Below are 5,989 nucleotides of genomic sequence, written 5' to 3' on the forward strand. Positions count from 1 at the left end.
GGTGCTGCTTGGGAGTGGTGAGAGCTGCAGCCCATGCGTACAGTCCACGGCCCCCCAACACTGTCAGCCTCCCCCTTGTTCTTGGAGATATCCCTGTCTTTGTTACCGAATGCAAACCACCTTGAAATGTTCACCATCCTTAAAAAAAAAAACGGCGATTCCTCTGCAACAGATGTTTGGGGAGAAATCATGGGGGGTTGGAGGGAGTCTTAGGACCCTGGTAATAGGTGGTCGAGGCTGTACCCTCAGGGTGCTCAGTCTCAGGTCAAGAGGGGGCAACACGCTACTGTCTCCTCCCCAGCAACATGTGGCCTAGCAGAGGGCCCCTCTCCCTGCTTCCCTCCCTTCTACCCCTGGCTGGCCCAAGTCAGTGATTTATAAGCATTTGTTAAGGAATAGAACTCTTTCTCCTCCATAAAACCTTGTCAGTACCTCTGACGCATAAAACAGATTAAAGACTGAGGTATAAACACTGAACATTCAAACAACTAAAAGAATAGATACAGTTTTCTGACTCTGGGACCAGGCAGGACTTCACCAAAGACACATGATACAGGGATGTGGCTTTCTGGTTAAACATGGTGGATTGAACACAGGTTCCCTTCTGTTTTCTCTCAGGAAAGGGCTGATAAAGAAATAAAAATGTAGGCCGGGCGCAGTGGCTCACGCCTGTAATCCCAGCACTTTGGGAGGCCGAGGCAGGCAGATACACAAGGTCAGGAGATCAAGACCATCCTGGCTAACACGGTGAAACCCCGTCTCTACTAAAAAATACAAAAAATTAGCCGGGCGTGGTGGTGGGCGCCTGTAGTCCCAGCTACTCAGGATGCTGAGGCAGGAGACTGGCATGAACCCGAGAGGCAGAGCTTGCAGTGAGCCGAGACCGTGCCACTGCACTCCAGTCTGGGCGACAGAGCGAGACTCCGTCTCAAAAAAAAAAAAAGAAAAAGGCCGGGCGCGGTGGCTCAAGCCTGTAATCCCAGCACTTTGGGAGGCCGAGACGGGCGGATCACGAGGTCAGGAGATCAAGATCATCCTGGTTAACACGGTGAAACCCCGTCTCTACTAAAAAAAAATACAAAAAACTAGCCGGGCGAGGTGGCGGGCGCCTGTAGTCCCAGCTACTCAGGAGGCTGAGGCAGGAGAATGGCGTGAACCCGGGAGGCGGAGCTTGCAGTGAGCTGAGATCCGGCCATGCACTCCAGCCTGGGCGACAGAGCGAGACTCCGTCTCAAAAAAAAAAAAAAAAAACCAAGAAATAAAAAAGGTATAAAATCCACAAAGCAAAGGGCGGAGGGACCTCCTGGCAGATGAACAATACAAATACTACTTTGCAAGCTGTATGCAGCCAGGTGCGCCAGCCAGCCTTGCAAACCCAAGGTAGGGATGGAAACTGGGAGCCACTGGCTCTCCTGGGGCTCAAGAAGCCCCAGATGGGGCAGGGGAGGGAGTCCTCCCTGGAAACAGGGACCCGCCGAAGAGGAAAGACCCACTGACACTGACATTTGGGGACATCCCTGATGAAATGGCAGAGTCCCTAAAAGACCAGCCTCTGTGAAGTCCCCAGTCAACAAGGCCCTGGCGTCCAGGGTGCTTTCAGTGCCTGCTTTTTTTTTTTTTTTTTTTTAAAGACAGTCTTACTCTGTCACCCAGGCTGGAGTACAGTGATGCAAACTTGCTCACTGCAACCTCCACCTCCCAGGTTCAAGTGATTCTTCTGCCTCAGCCTCTTGGGTAGCTGGGACGACAGGCATGCACCACCACACCCGGCTAGTTTTGTATTTTTAGTAGAGACGGGGTTTTACCATGTTGGCCAGGCTGGTCTCGAACTTCTGACCTCAAGGGATCCACCCACCTCAGCCTCCCAAAGTGCTGGGATTACAGGTGAGAGCCACTGCGCCCAGCCTAATGCCTTCTTAAACTTACACAACCAATGATTCCTGCACTGCTAAAAGAAGTCCTTAATGGGAAAGGCAGAGATCAAAATGAACAGGGTTCCATTTGTTCACCTATCTACCCACCCACCCAGCTACCCATCCTATACCTCATGCTACCCCCACCCTAAACACCCCCATCTACCCACCTATACATTCACCCTGCTCCCCATCTGTCCACCTCCTCTCCTCTACCTATAATCATCTCTCATCCACCTGAAGACTCTGCAGATGTTCCTGTGACTGGATGACACTGTGTCAACAGTCTAGTACTGGTGGGGAGAGGGGCAGGGCTGCACAGACCCAAATACCTGCCTTCAGGGGTTGTTTACTTGAAAGCAGAGATCCATGACCCCTCTCTACTAGCTGTGTCCTGTGGGTTGACCAGGATCACTTGGAAAAAGCAAGATGGAACCTAAGTGTCCATCAGTGGTGGATTGGATAAAGAAAATAAGGTACATATATTCTGTGGAATATTACACAGCCATGAAAAAGAATGAAATCATGTCCTTTGCAGCAACATGGATGCAGGTGGATGTTGTCATTCTGAGTGAACAAACTCAGAAGCAGAAGATCAAATATTGCATGTTCTCACTTATAAGTAGGAGCTGAACAAGGGGTATACATGGACATACAGATGGGGTATGAGGATTGAAAAGTTATCTATCTGGTACAGTGCTCAACATTTGGGTAATGAGGCCAGGCATGGTGGCTCATGCCTGTAATCTCAGCACTTTGGGAGGCCGAGGTGAGAGGATCATCTGAGGTCAGGAGTTCAAGATCAGCCTGACCTACATGGTGAAATCCCATCTCTACTAAAATTACAAATATTAGCCAGGCATGGTGGCAGATGCCTAAAATCCCAACTACTCGGGAGGCTGAGGCATGAGGATCACTTGAATCCGGGAGGCAGAGGTTGCGGTGAGCCAACATCGAGCCATTGCACTCCAGCATGGCCAACAGAGCAAAACTCCGTCTCAAAAACAAAAAACAAAAAACATTTGGGTGATGGGTACACTAGAAGTCCAATCCCTACTATTATGCATGTAGCAAACAAGCACATGTAATCCCCTGAATCTAACATAATTTTCTTTTGAGACAGAATCTTGCTGTATTGCCTGGGCTGGAGTGCAGTGGTGTAATCTTGTCTCACTGAAACCATTGCCACCTGGGTTCAAGCGATTCTCCTGCCTCAGCCTCCCAAGTAGCTGGGACTACAGTCATATGCCACTGTGCCTGGCTAATTTTTGTATTTTTAGTAGAGACAGGGTTTCGCCATATTGACCAGGCTGGTCTCAAACTCCTGACCTCAAGTGATCCACCCAGCTCGGCCTCCCAAACAGCTGAGATGACAGGCATGAGCCACAGCACTTAGTCTTAAAACAAAATAACATATTTTAAAAAGAAAAGAAGGATGGGTGTGGTGGCTCATGCCTGGAATCCTCGTACTTTGGGAGGTTGAGATGGGTGGATGGCTTGAGCCCAGGAGTTTGAGATCAGCCTGGTTAACATAGTGAGACCCTGTCTGTACAAAAAAATACAAAAATTAGCCAGGCATGGTGGTGTGTGCCTGTAGTCTCAGCTACTTGGGAGGCTGAGGCGGTAGGATCACTTGAGTCCAGGAGGCTGAGACCACACTGGGCAACATGGTGAAACCCCTTCTCTACAAAAAAAAAAAACAAAAATTGGCAGAGATTGTGGCATGTCCCTGTAGTCCCAGCTACTTAGGAGGCTGAGGCAGGAGGATCACCTGAGTCCAGAAGGTTGAGGGTGCAGTGAGCCATGTTGGCACCACTGCACTACAGTCTGGGCAACAAAGCGAGACCCTGTCAGAGAGGGGAGGGGAAGGGAGAAGAGGGGAGAAGAGGGAAGGGGAGGGGAGGGGATGGAAGGGGAGGTGAGGGAAAAGCACCTCTCCAGCCACACAGGAAGACACCACTCCACCCTTGGGGCCTGAGGGAAGAGGAGGAGGAGGTGGACACGGGGAAGTTACAAATGACAGCCCTGGTCTGTCCAGGAACTCCGGGCAAACTGCACAATCTGGAGGCTTTTAGGGGCCTTGAGCAGAGCGTTTCCAGGGCCTGAGGCAACAATTAGGACCTGCAGGTCCCTCCCCCTGCAGTGGGGAAGGTCAGTGGACGGAGGGAGAGGCCCGGCTCTCCCAAATACCTATTTCTGGAAATTGTGTTGGGCCTGGGCCCAGTTTTCTCTGGCACTGGGCACCCTGCTTGGCAGGTGAGGAGCAGCTTGGCCAACGGTGGACATGAGGGTTGTGGGGTGGGTCCAGCTCCCCAGCTGTGATGAGGCCCAGGACCCAGCCAGCTCTGACTCGCCACACCACCCCCATCCCCCGGCCCACGCTCCAGAACAGGATGGGATTTTCATTCCCTTGGCAGTCTGTCATTGACAGGCAATTAAAGCATGTTTGTTTAACTTTCTCTGATTATTCACTGGAGTGCTGGAAACATGGAAATGCTGATCCTGTCCCCTCCTGGCTCTGATTGGAGGAGGCCCTGCCCGAACCACCCTACTATGTGGTCTCTAACCTTCTGGGATTATGAAGAGTCCCACGTGTCCTGCCCCTTTGAGAACACACTGGCCCTGGAGCACCTGGGGCCACAGTGCCTTTCCCAGTGTCTAGGACCCACGCGGGGAAAACCTTTGCCAATAGGTGTATGTTGGAAGTGTCAACGTACCAGGCAAACCATTGTGTGTTTGTGGATGCACAAGCACATGTGTGTGAAAGAGACAGGCTGGACGCAGTGGCTCACGTCTGTAATCCCAGCACTTTAGGAAGCTGAGGCGGGCGGATCACGAGGTTAAGAGATCAAGACCAGCCTGGCCAACATGGTGAAACCCCGTCTCTACTAAAAATACAAAAAGAAAATCAGCCGGACGTGGTGGTGTGCGCCTGTAATTTCAGCTACTCAGGAGGCTGCGCAGGAGAATCGCTTGAACCTGGGAGGCAGAGGTTGCAGTGAGCTGAGATTGCGCCACTGCACTCCAGCCTGGTGACAGAGCAAGACTCCATCTCAAAAAGAGAAAAAAAGAAAAAGAAAAAAGAAAAAAAGAAAAAAAGAGACAGACAGAGACATGGAGAGAGCAGGCCAGGTGGGATGGCTCATGCGTGTCATCCCAGCACTTTAGGAGGTCAAGGTGGGAGGATAGCTTGGGCCTAGGAGTTCAAGACCAGTCTGGGCAACATGGCAGGATCCTGTCTCTAGAAAAAATTTAAAAATTGGCTGGATGTGGTGGCGTGTGCCTGTAATCCTAGCTACTCAGGAGGCTGAGGTGGGAGGATTGCTTGAGCCTGGGAGGTAGAGGCTGCAGTGAGTTGTGACTGTGCCACTGCACTCCAGCTTGGGCTGGAGATGCAGTGTCCTTTTGAGATGCTGTCTCAAAAGAGAGAGAGAGAGAGTTGATTGTGTGGTGTGTTCATTGTAAAGAGAACTATAGAGACCTGGTTCTAAGTCGGCCAGGAACTCGCTCTGTGGCTTGAGATGCCCTCTCTCTCTCCACACCTCAGTTTTCCCATCTATAAAAGGGGTTTACACTGGATCAGCTCCAGAGGCCTCAGGCTCCGGGACTCTTCACTCTTGCCACTGGTGACCTTCTCCTCGGCCTCTTACTTCCGGGCTCTGCCCACCCACTGCAGGACGACAGTTGCCAAATCCACCTGCCATCTGCCTTTGGTCAGCGTTGCTCCTGTTGATGGCTCTGCTCCCAGAATTCAGGACCCACCTTCCAAATGAGGCTGGATTCCCAAGGCCTGGGCCCTGAGAGGGGATTTGCAGATAGGGCAGGATTTGGTTATTGTAGGGAAATGTAAAGAGGCAACCGGAGTCTACTTGGGCCACAAGACACCAGCGGGAGGCAAGGCACATGGATGGTCCTGTCCCCAGAGACCCGGCTCCCTCTGTGAGAGGTCTCAGAGGGCGGTCTGCAGGCAGAGGGCATGTGCAGGGTGGGTGTCCCCAGTAGGCCACCCCAACCGGGGCCCAGTTGGAGGAGATCCTAAAAATCTACCCAGAAGGCTGGGCCTGGTGGCTCATGCC

This window comes from Rhinopithecus roxellana, chromosome 6 (assembly GCF_007565055.1).
Source record: "Rhinopithecus roxellana isolate Shanxi Qingling chromosome 6, ASM756505v1, whole genome shotgun sequence".
In the NCBI taxonomy this organism is placed as follows: Eukaryota; Metazoa; Chordata; class Mammalia; order Primates; family Cercopithecidae; genus Rhinopithecus; species Rhinopithecus roxellana.